This window comes from Ornithodoros turicata, chromosome 1, assembly GCF_037126465.1.
Source record: "Ornithodoros turicata isolate Travis chromosome 1, ASM3712646v1, whole genome shotgun sequence".
Taxonomy (NCBI): domain Eukaryota; kingdom Metazoa; phylum Arthropoda; class Arachnida; order Ixodida; family Argasidae; genus Ornithodoros; species Ornithodoros turicata.
In genome coordinates, this window is record NC_088201.1 from 2,176,370 (window position 1) to 2,189,518 (window position 13,149).

Consider the following 13,149-nt stretch of genomic DNA (forward strand, 5'->3'; position numbering starts at 1 on the left):
AACAAATCTAGTTCGTCAGCTCTCAAAATATTACTGCGCTGTGGCCAGGATGGCTGGACACAAAGAGGTTATACCCTCCCTGCATGCGCCACATAATGTAACCCCTCATATACTCGCTCTGCTTCTGTATTGGCTATTATAACTGGCCGCATGACACTACGCTGCGTCTGTTTTTTTTTTTCATTCCGTCTTAGCGACGCGAAGCAACTGCGGCTATGAGCGGCGTACAGACGTGGACAGATGGAGAGAGGACAGCACGATGGGGGTTAGTATGCGTCCTGGGCCGACTTCAGGGGGAACTGTGCCGTCTGGAAAGTCTTGGAAAGACCCAGGGAAACCTCAGACAGCACAGCCGGTGAGAGGATTCGAACCCGTGTCACCTCCCACACTCTTAGAAATAAACTTCACCGCATAGCACGCTCCTAGCCAACCATCATCTCGAATGATATCGATAGCTGCCCTGATTTGATGAAAACGGGAGGCGTACGCCTTTTTTGTGACAATTATGAGCAGCAGAAGTGTCACAAAAAAGGCGTATGCGTCCCGTTTTTAACAAATCAGGGCAGCTATCGATATCATTCGAGATGATGGTTGGTTAGGAGCGTGCTATGCGGTGAAGTTCAGTTTTAAGAGTGCAGTCTGGGCGTGGAAAGCGATCATCTTAATCACTATACCACGGGAGCTGGTCCGGCTGGGTTTTCCTCAGACGCTTTCAGACATATGTCGGTACAGTTCCCCTAGAAGTCGTCCTAGGACGCACATTACCCGAGGGCGTCAGTCGTGACGTTGCCCACCTATGTGAGGCCCAAAACGGCGCTCTCCTACTGACAGCGCATGGTGGCGCTGCAGTATTACTTCTGGCGCGCTACTGAGTCTCCTTTTTTCAAACGGTGTATGAAGTTGACGGACTATACGGCTATACCCTTGTCACACGGGCAGTCTTAACCGCGGTTAGGAACGAACACGGTTTGCTGCTGCCACACGGTTGCCAATGAAAAGCTATTACAATCTCAGCTCATCGTCCAAGTATGAAAACAGTATAGTTACCCATACTTTTTGTTTAGATTATCCATCTTCAACCGCACCATGCTTTCCAGTATACGGCCCTTCGCCGGTCGGTAACGTTGCATTCAGTTGATCTGCCGTAAAAAGGGCGCGTTGCGCCTATTCGAACGCAAGGCTGTCAGATCATCCTCCCAAATGCGTACAGGGCTTGCGTTGTTGCGTCAGACCAAATGATACGCTTTTGAGAGGACGTTTCTTCACAAAGCACGCCTGGCACGGCCGCCGCCATTTTCTCGGTTAGCTGCCCTTAACCGAGGTTGCCGAGCTCGGTTACCACAAACCGCGGTTTGCGCGCTAACGGTGGTTACGCCAGCCGTGTGACAGTCGCGAACCTTTCCTCTCCGCGAACGGTTTCCTTAACCGCGGTTAACACTGCCCGTATGACAAGGGTACATATTTCTTTTCATTTTCAAGTTGAACACGACTATAGTGTATGCGTTTATGAGCGAATGCTACGGAGTTCTGGTGTGGTGGGGTATGTAACCACGTAAGCATTGGCCGCTGCTTGGAGGTCACGTGTTCCATCGCGCCGTGTTTTGTGGCGGCACGTAGATTAGCTCATCGTCTATTAAAATTATTTATGTCTATTACGGCACGCGTATTTAAAAAGATATATAAATAAACAAACACGATGCTTATGTGTGAGGGTAAATTAACTTGTTTAAAATTGTTATCATTGAAACGTTGTTTCCGTTCATAAAGAAAAAGAGGGTTTCTCGTAGTACTGTTGGAAAGTGATTCGGCGAGATGTCCAAGACGCCGTTGAAGAGTATTTGTTGAAATATGCACGGCCCGTGAATGTTATTAGAAACGTCAACGTCATAGCTAGTAGGCCCATGAGCACGGTCCGAAGGGATAAAACCGGGCTTAACGAGGGCCGATCATCCGCATTGTTTTCTGTTCTCATCCTGAAGCTTATGCCCTTGGCCATCATCGTCATTCAGTCTTCATTAGAAAACGTCCAGAGCTCTGGTAAATCCGGGTCCATCGTCATTAATCTGGGGGGGAATCGCAACAACTGATTCCTCAGCACACATACAAAGGGCTGTGCGACTTGTGTCAACGTAGTTTGCAGTACCACTAGTAGCCTACCTGCGTAGATAATGTGCATTTCCGTCTCTAGTGTAACGTACCATTTTTTTTCGCGCTTGTTACTAGGAAGTTATAGTTAGCATTCGATTTATATGTATCGGCATACATTTATATGTATTCCAAATCGGCATTCATGAAGTTCCGTTTCCGTTAGACTGCTGTACTTGAACGAATGTTGAAAAGCACGCAACTGTGGTTATGCGCAGACAACCCCGGACAGCAACAACAACAACAACAATAAATGATGACGATGAGATGGGGTGTTTCACCGCGGTGGTGCGGTACCCTACACTCTTAAAAACGAACTTCACCGCATAGCACGCTCCCATCATCTTTAATGATATCGTTATTTGCCCTGATTTGTTGAAAACGGGAGGCGTACGCCTTTTCTGTGACAATTATGAACAGCATAAGTGTCACAAAAAGGCGTTTTTAACAAATCAGGGCAGATAACGATATCATTAAAGATGATGGCTGGCTAGGAGCGTGCTATGCGGTGAAGTTCATTTTTAAGAGTGTACCCCATTGCACGGGAACATTATGTGAAGATGATGAAGAAAGGATGAAAACACAAGAAAGGGACACACTTCAATGGGAACTGTACCGGAAAACGTTGCTACTGGTCGCTTTCGTTTCCCCGAACAATATTCACGAAATTATTTTTATTGCTTTCGTTCACTCAGTCGGTACGTCCTCTTCACGTTAAACATCCTCAAAAAATAAATAAATAACTAAATAAATAATTTTACATATTTATATGTCTCATGCTCTCGTCAAAAATAAATAAATAAATAAATAAATGAGCGGGCACCGAACGGAGAAATTGTTAGCTAATCGATTTTTGGGGATGTTACAACTTACTCTCTCCGTCATATTGATTTTTTACGTCTTTTTTACGTAACATATTTTTATGTAAATAATACATACAGGAAGAAAGGATCTAAACTGTGACCGAGGGAATTCGGTGTGTTTGTCGGTGTTAAGTGTAAAAAGGCCAACCTCGTGTCGTCGTCACAGCAATTTTATGCTGACTGGTTCTTTCCCCGCGTCCATTGTGTCTTTACCTTCCGTAATCGAATAAAAACAACAGCCGTTTCTTCCCTGAGTGACTTCCCACAGTTGTCTATAGGGAGCGAGCTCCCCTGTTGAGTCCTCCGTATAGTTTAATTTCTAGATCAAACAAAGGCAGCTTTAAGTGGGTGTCTGGATAACAACCGTTAATCACGGTTCTACCCCTCAGTTACAAATATGGACACCTAGCTCGTCCGGTTTTGGATTACATCAGAAAAAAAAAAAAAAAAACGTGGATATTCTGTTCGCAAAGGAAGAGAATATCCAAAGACTCAGTTGGAATGATAGTCCGCGAAAATATTTATTACGCTGAAATCTTACGTCATATTAATAATAACGGATACAGGGATCTCACTTTTAACGAGTACAGACTCGTGAAAAAGAAAAAAAAAAGAAAAGAAAAACCACACACACACACACACACAAAGGCACCAAGAACGGAGCACTGATACCGGTTTTGCATTTAGCTGTGCTTGAAAGTGTGTAACTACTAAATCACCTAAAATTCGTTTTTTTTAACTTTTTATTATAGATTTTTGAGCAAATGCGACTATCCGAGGCATTTTTTTAAATGTATATTTTACCACGCACGTCAGCGGGAGCCCTAGACGTAAAAAATCAATATGACGGAGAGAGTAAGTTGTAACATCCCCAAAAATCGATTAGCTAACAATTTCTCCGTTCGTTGCCCGCTCATTTATTTATTTATTTATTTATTTTTGACGAGAGCATGAGACATATTTCGAGACTCCAGTTAACATTCCCAGGAGCGTATAGGACACTGTGGAGCGCAAAGGGCAAATCTAGAGATGGGCATAAATACATTTTTTGAGTATTTAAATATAAATACAAAATACTTTGTCGAAAGAGGTATTTAAATACTCTTCATAAATACTTTTCAGCACGACTATTTAAATACAAAATATAAATACGGTATTTAAATACCGTAAATACTGTGAAGAAAATGTCATCTGGAATTACAGAAATAACGATGATCATAACAACAAATCAGCAACGAACAATATCATTTATTTGTTAGATTATCGTGGCGATTTTAATATTAGAAGCTTCTCGGAGACTGCGGATCTTTTAGGCATCTTCTGTTCGGCCGTATACAATCAGGTTCGTAAAGGAGAACAGCATCTCCACAGGTGCTTGTACTAAATAAATGCTTGTACTAAATTTGACGGAGATGCTTTCGCACAACAAGGTAACTGGGTAGTCGCGACCATTGTCCGCAACAACAGTGAAAATCCTGTCATCTAAAATGGTTTGTCGCATGCGCATGCTAGCGCAAACACGACATAACTCGCCCTTCTTCGCGAAAGGTCAAATGCAAGGCGACTTTTAAGATATGAATCAGTATATAATGTATTTAGGAGTATTTATAAAATATTTACAATAATAAGTACTCCAAAATTTGTATTCAAATACAGGGTGTTCAAAATTAAGCTTTCACTAGCACTTTATAAATAGGCGAACAAAAGAAAACTGGTGCTACTTTTTCTGTTCCTTGAGTAAGAAACAGGTGCTACATAATTAGCAGCACCTGTTTCTTATACAAGTAGCGTAAAGTTATCATCCGGTTTCCTGTCATCGTTCTGTTTGCGTAGCGTTCGTGAAAGCTTAATTTTGAGCACCCTGTATAATTATAAATCCACTTTTTAAAGTCTTTATTTAAATACAAAATATAAACACGTGTATTTATATTTTAAATAGTATTTTAATTACGGTGTATTTCAATGCGGCCCATCCCTGGGCAAATCTGAGCTAAAATACACTCGAAAATTGCTTTTGGAAAAAACACTTTCCGGTCGTAGCACAGCGGGTGCGTTTAGAAACACATTGAAAATATTTGTTGAAAGAGGGTTATTGAGCAGGACTTGTGCCATGAAAAATTTCTCCGTGGACGTAGCCATTCGGCAGGAGGTCAAAATAGTATAGCGCTGTTTTACTCCTCCGATAATAACGCCGAAATACGACGCGAATTAGTGCACTTGTCTGACTTTTTCGGCTAAATGCCGGATTCTACACTCTTAAAAATGAACTTCACCGCATAGCGCGCTCCTAGCCAACCATAATCTCGAACGATATCGTTATCTGCCCTGATTTGTTGAAAACAGGGGCGTACGCCTTTTTTGTGACACTTATGCTGTCACAAAAAAGGCGTACGCCTCCCGTTTTCAACAAATCCGGGCAGATAACGATATCATTCGAGATTATGGTTGGCTCGGAGCGTGCTATGCGGTGAAGTTCATTTCTAAGAGTGTAGAGGGGAAAATTGGGTGCTACACTCTTAAAAATGAACTTCACCGCATAGCACGCTCCTAGCCAGCCATTATCTCGAATGATATCGTTATCTGCCCTGATTTGTTGAAAACGGGGGGCGTACGCCATTTCTGTGACACTTATGCTGTTCATAATTGTCACAGAAAAGGCGTACGCCCCCTGTTTTCAACAAATCAGGGCAGATAACGATATCATTCGAGATAATGGTTTGCTAGGAGCGTGCTATGCGGTGAAGTTCATTTTTAAAAATATATTTTTAAATCTGTAATGCGCGGCGAAATCGGGCGTCTTCTCAACTGAACTGTTTATGGATGTATATGGCCGCTCTACGTGTCCAAATTATCCGTTCCGTTAAGACCGAAGAGTGGGACGTACTACGTCGGACATTCGCGCATGTGCGGGAGCGTTTTCCGACCAGTGGACTGAGCGATGGCCGCCGTGCGGCAGACAAAGTTGCGTATGAGGAGCTCGCACAAATTTTTGGAACAATAGTCACCATACCAAATTCACTTGTAGATTTCAAAGATATTTGGAATGAATGAAAGTAGGAACCGTAAAAAAAAAAAAAAAACATTCCAGCGCACACCTGCACTCTTAAAAATGAACTTCACCACATAGCACGCTCCTAGCCAACCATCAACCCGAATGACAACGTTCTCGCCCTAGATTTGTTGAAAACGGGAGGAGGAGCCTATTTTGTGCCCATTATGCACGGCACAAAATAGGCTCCTCCTCCCGTTTTCAACAAATCAGGGCCGAGAACGTTGTCATTCGGGATGGTGGTTGGCTAGGAGCGTGCTATGTGGTGAAGTTCATTTTTAAGAGTGTGTGGTCGCCAAATATGGCAACATCCTCCTACACACTATATACCTCCTTTCTGTGACAATGAACATAGCGTGACGAAAAAGCACACTCGCGATTTCCCTGTCACGGACATTACCGCCAGTCTGAACGACAAACGCCTTCAATTATCCCTTTCAGATAATTGATTGCACGCAGTAGGTATTGACAAATGTCCACTTTTATTGCAGCCTGGAGTGACCCCTTCTGTGCAAGAATCAATGTTCCAGTTTTTTTTGTTTTTTTTTATGAGAAGTACTTCACTCCTCGATTGAATTTAATAAAAAAAATAATTGAGGTATTTGTACCAATTGGGTAAAGTCGCACCAGTGCGAGCTACGTTTCCATTTTTTTTCTTTCTATTTCTATTTCGAATTCGGTAAAGCATCCAGAACAAATCTGGAATGATAACTGTGGGTACATTGCAGTTGGATGGAACGGCATTGACGAAACGGCGATGAAATGGGGAGAATGATGATCAGTGGCTTCCTCTTAAAATCGACTCGTCTCCTTCCTTTTATTTCCAGTTACTTGGGAAGAAATTAACGTAGCATGGTAATAACATAACGTAATATATTGCAGTAACACGTATAAGTAACAGTGAACCCTCGTTAATATGACCCCCGATAATATGACATACTCGCTTTACGAGCGTTTTTCGTGGGAACCGTGCGGCCGCCATGTAAATCCATCTCGTTAGTATGACAATCCGCTTATCCGACTATGACTGAGATTTTTGTCACAAGTAGGGTGAAACACAGGTACAGTGAACCCTCGTTATTATGACTATGGTCGTTCCCGAAAATTTTGGTCATAATGCGGGATTGTCATATTAACGGGGGGATTTGTAGAGGTTTCACATCATCATCATCCATTCATCTATGTTGTTGTTGTTGTTGTAGAGGTTTCACTGCATTGTTCCCCAAGAGTATGGTCGTAAAAGCTTATGTCAGATTATCGGGGGTCATATTAACGAGGGTTCACTGTATTATCTTCTCGTTATTATGACCACGTCACATGACCCGCAGGGTAGCCCCAAGGGAGAGGCTACACACGCACCTCAGGGAGAGGGCGACACGTGTTGAAGTAGGTTTGGGATGACTCCTGATGTTGTGGACCTCGGAATTACTCATATAGCGCTTTTCGGACTGCCAAAGCACTGTAGTGCTTAAAACAGCAGTGACCACGACACCAGGTCACACCGTGCTGCTGCTGTTGTGCACCTAAGAATGGCCCGAACGACGCGGACTCTGAGATCAGCGCATTGTGCGTTTCTCATTAGTATGACAATTCGCTTTATGACCAAAATCTGCGGGAACGGTGGTAGTCATATTAACCAGGGTTCACTTTATAACGTAAAAATTGGGTACTGCGCAACCGCCTTTGGCAGTACATTCCATCTTGACAGGGGGATAAGTTCCCGACCGTGTAATGGAGCATCTCTTCGGTAGAGATGACAGGTAGGCTTTATTAGAACTCCATCTCATTGCCATCTTTTACTGGCAGTCATAAGGACATTCCGGAGCCGACAAGTGCCTTTTATTGCTGTCAAGCACTGAGTAGTGGATGAGGCAATTAAATAGAGAATGACGAACCCAACGCCAGTTGCATACTTGAATTGAATAATGACATTTGAAGAAAAGGCAGCGGGATGCGAATCCATACCCTCAGATTTCCGGTCTCTCGCTATTCAACTGTCAAGGGCTCTTTAATGGGGCTCAGAACACATACCCGTTTCAAATGCAGTCTCTTGCTCTGAAAGGAGGTAAGAACTCCTATCTGCATGTATTTAGTTACGGGTGGAATAGATGTACTATTGTTATTCTACGCCCCGTAATTCTGTTTACAATCTATTGTTCAATTCTTCTCCTTCGTAACTTGTGCAGCGTTAATACAAAAAACGCACTCTCTTTCGTATTCGGCCGAGTAGATGCACCGCCGTCCAGATGCCTCTATCCATCGTTACGTCATCCGAAGAATGGTAGCACCCAATGAGACGCCAACGCGGAGGTACACATAACGTTCTGCTTTACACTCGTGCACTCTTAGAAATGAACTTCACCACATAGCACGCTCCTAGCCAACCATCACTCCGAATGACAACGTTCTCGCCTCTGATTTGTTGAAAACGGGAGGAGGAGCCTATTTTGTGCTCATTATGCACGGCACAAAATAGGCTCCTCCTCCCGTTTTCAACAAATTAGGGGCGAGAACGTTGTCATTCGGTATGATGGTTGGCTAGGAGCGTGCTATGTGGTGAAGTTCATTTTTAAGAGTGTGCTTCTCGTCACAGATTTGTTGAAAACGGGAGGCGTAGCCCATTTTGTAGCCGCACATAATAGATACACAATAGGCTCCGCCTCTCGTTATCAACAAATCGTGGGCGAGAACGTTGTCATTCGGGAAGATGGTTGGCTAAGAGCGTGCTATATGTGCTGAAGATATGCACCTATCAAATTCACCTATACAAAGGGTGTCACAGACAACACGTTGAAATCGCTGTTTGGAGTCGACACAGTCGGCGGGCTCGAATGATACTGTTCATAGCTCCTTTAAGAGGACATATCACATACGTCTCAACTCAAAAATGAACTTTTTTCTGCGATAGATGGCGCCACAAGTCGGAGGAGTGAGGAGGGCCCTCACTCCTCCGACTTTGTAAGAAGTCCATCGCGTCTCTGATTGGAGGACACGACAAGCCCACGTGACAGGCGGAGACCTATGAGCTGGGTTGTGTTTCCTTTATTTTTAGATTTTCTCCTTTCCCCGATTTGCTTTTGCGCGGTGGATTTCGTTGTCTCGCGTTTGCTGTTTACGTTTTACTGGCATTTCTCGAACATGCCGTGTGACTGTCGCGTACCGCCGTTACCACCTCGCTTTCTCGTGGATGAAGATTGCTCTGATCGGTAGCAGCGGGCTAAAGCTTTTCACCCGATACGCAGAGACTGTCCGTGGAGGTGTCTATTCGTGATATAGTAATCGTAGTTTTCAGTTTTCGTGGTGTCACAGGATCACGTGTCCCTGAGAGTATCGGGGGACTCCAGTTGAGCTGAATAGCGATTTTTGTCAGAGGCAGCAGTATCCAGAAAGGACGCGGGGTTGTCGACGGTCATATGACACTGCAACATCCCGTTGCAAAACATCCCTGCTTTTCTTGCCAGTGACACTTACGCTGTTGAACCATGACGTTCGTTGCTGTCGATTGGTGTCGTGAAAGCGCTCCCATTATTTCATAGTAGAACTCAAGGCCGGTGCGCTCGCACAGGACTGCTAGCAAATTTCGATAGGGTTTCGCACTCCCCTTTAGAGCATTGCGCGGGCCTTGTCGGGCCGGGCTTTACGTTTTTCGCACGTGCCCGTGCCAGGTTCGGATTCGACAACACATGGTGCGGCATGTACGTCAACAGACTTCATGAGACTCGACAGCTGAATGTTTGTGTCGGGTCTCGGTTCTTCTTCTACATAGGGGTTAGGAGATGTCAGCCAGATGGCTACGGCTTGCTACTCAAAATTCCACACACATGCACTCACACACGTTGGGGCCCACAGGCATGGTGGGCGCGTTTGAACAGCAGAAGGAGCGTCCTTCAACAAAGCCAGAGAGGAGCAACCGCGTACACACGACACCGCTCTCTCCGTGAAGCAGAGTGAGACGCTGATCAAGAGGAAAGCCGAAGTGCGGAGTTTTCAGGCGTAGTGCAGGCAGGGTTCTGCACGACACGCTCTATCCTGCGGTGCGGATCCCGGTTTGGAGTTTCCCGCGGGTAGCGGGTCGGTTGCGGGTGATATTATTGACACCCGCGCGGGTAGCGAGACTGTTGCGGGCAGCGTTTTTGGCACAAGCACTGCTGGCGGGTCGGCCACGAACAAGCAACGGCTACAGCAACAACAACGAAGAGAAAAGATCATACCAAATAATAAGTAAACAAAGGCGCCGCAGCCCCTGCTGGTCGGGTCCGGTTGGGTGTGGATTTCATTTTCTGGTAGAGCGCGGGTGGCGGGTCTTGTCAGAGGATTTAGGGGTCGGGTATGGATTTCACCCTCAAATAATGGGTTGCACGTCATACGGTCCAAGTGCCCATTTCGTCGAACTACCAAGTGTCCGTCTGGCTTACGCGAACATTTGGGAAAACAAAATGCGTGATAGCGCTTTTCTATAGAAACGGCTGTCTTGTCCCCCGTCCCGAGTTTCTTCAGCTATCAAACAAACCAAACAGTGCACGTATGCACAGGTCATGCGCATTTTGGCACTGTAGTTGCCTCTTGAGAAGGGGTAGAGCACTGCATGGGCCGGATTTTTAGGCCCGTGCCCTGCCCATACACCAATATTTCTATACTGAGGCCCTATCCAAACCCACCTCTGCTCTAAGTGTTCCCCAGGCTCGCAGCGGGCCCGATGGCCAGTCCCATTTGTCCATTCCAATTTTCTTTCTGTGTTCTCGGGAAGGATAGCTCCATAACATACCCGAAAATCGTGCCAAAATTTTGGCGGCGATTTTGAGTAAATGGCCGCCGGATTTGACCAATTTCGTGATACAGTGTGCGTGCAGACGGCAGGTATCGATTTGTTACTTCCTTCACTGTATTGTTGTTACTTTTTTATGGGGTTTAATGCTAGCCGGGCCTTCCTCAACCACGATAAAAATTTCATAATTCCAAGATAAAGCAACCTGTCTTCCAGTCTGTTCAGGCTGACGTGTTGAATTGTTTGTCTGAATATTCGATATTTCGGACGCGACTGTTTATCATAGTGTAGTTTGCATCAATTGCGGACTATCCGATTCAAAAATAAAAGAAAGTGTTTATTTCCGCGGCAATCGAACTATGATTTCATTTTCACCGTCAGAGATCGCAGGCGAATTTCCATCCTTTCCGCGGTGCATATACAGTTCATAAAAGGAAGCTTTTGACCGCTCGATAAATAATTTGTTGTTTTTAGTGTTTAAACATATGATCGTCCCACTACAGCGAAGGATTCTTAGGAATACATGCAGAATGCTCATGACAAATAAATCCGGGTTTGGGTAGCGTGCCGCGAAATCTTGTGGCAAACGTCCCCACCCTCACGGTCATCCCACTATATTTGGTTTTGCTGGTCCATAAGGCCCTAAACCAATGTGCAAAACACCACAAACGCATTTGATTTTATTTATATTTTTGCATGCGATGGGTTTGTTGTGTGGGCCCCGTCACATAACATCCGCGTCTGCACGAGCGGGCTGCCAAAGGCTAGGTGGTCACGTCGACCTCAGCGAGCAGACGACCAGACAGCTGTGGAGAGGAGGACTACGCAACGGCGCCAACTGCGTCTCGCGCACGCCACAGACGCACGCATGGTTCTCCCTTGCAGCTTCTTCGGAGATCAACTGACTTTGCAGTTCGCCGCACAACGCATTGTGATCCCAGAGAAACGTAAACGATGAAAGGCGCGTTGGTTGGCAGTAGCCAGCTGAAGTTTATGACGCGCGACAGGCTGTTCGTAGACTCTGACGTGGAAATCGTCACTTTTAGCTATCCCGGAGCTACAGCGGCCCGTCTGAGAGAAAAAATCCATCGACTGCACCTAGCAGTAGACTGGATCGTCATGTATATCGGTGGCAACGATATCCAGGATGGGAAGAGTGCCGCAGCTGTTTTGCGGGAAGTCTCAGTAAGTACAGATTGCAACGATTTCAATCTCTGTGCTGCTAAAACCCATTTCCTCTGACACGCCAGGGAAGATTCATTTCCATGAATGGTCTTCTTTCACAGGATACCGTTGAGGTGGCGAAAGGCTACGCGGAGCATATATTCCTGTATAAGCTGATGCCACAGACAAGGCGGCCTGAACTTTCTGGCACAATTCAGGGATATAACGCGATGCTGCGCACGATTCCAGCTGTCCGTGCCGGTGACGCTACGGTGTTGAGCACTGACGTGAGTAGTCGCTTCTCGAACGCTAACTCTGGAACTTCCTGGTGGTCATGGCAGGTATTTTATAATGCTCGTTAATTTTGGAAAAACAGTGCGACAAAAAGTAACTGGGGCTACCTTTGTGGTGCTTGAATTACAAACAGTTGATGGTCTTGATGCGGTACCTGTTTGTAATTCAAGTATCACAAAGCTAGTTTCCAGTTGCTTTTTATCGCGCAATTTTTCCGAAAATAAAATGCGTACGAAGTACTGGCACATGCCTACCAGGAATTCCGGTTTATTTGTATTGCTGTCTTTGTGAAGTGCTGTTTGCAAAAACATACCGTATATATGTTCAAATATCTTTTCCAGCACAAGGTCTTTACCAGGAACAAGGAGGTGAAAGAGGGGATGCTTTCACGGGATGGCTATCACATTTCGACGGGACGGGGGTTATCGTGCCTAGCAGGCATCCTCCGCACAGCCCTCGTGAAACGCTACGGACCATGGCTGAAAGCACCGGGTCCGCGTCGTGGCATCGTACTCAAGCCAATGGAGTCGTGTGAAGAGTGTCGTGCTAAGGGACACCCCACGAGTGCATGCAGGCCTGTGCGCTCACCGTGGTGAACGCTCACCATTTTAGCCGCCATGTCATGACGACACAGAACGATGTTACCACTGTTACCTGCTGTATTATAACAACCACGTCATCTGATCCCCAATCCTATGCTCACTTCTGTCAGCAGCAGCAACGTAGTCAAAGCTTTTTCTAACCTGTTCCTCCTGCCATCGCATACTTTGTCCCATGATTAGTGTACAAATGGCCCACATCATACACAAGACCTGCCCGATAAAATTTTGTAAACAACTATCATCATTCCGATGGAAATTTTGTAATGG

General features: G+C 45.3%; 1 protein-coding gene across 4 annotated transcripts in view; it reads left to right on the forward strand.

The window, feature by feature from the left end:
- The window catches only part of LOC135377295 (complexin-like), a 495,185-nt gene that overhangs the window by 45,282 nt on the left and 436,754 nt on the right, over positions 1–13,149 (forward strand). The window lies entirely within an intron of this gene.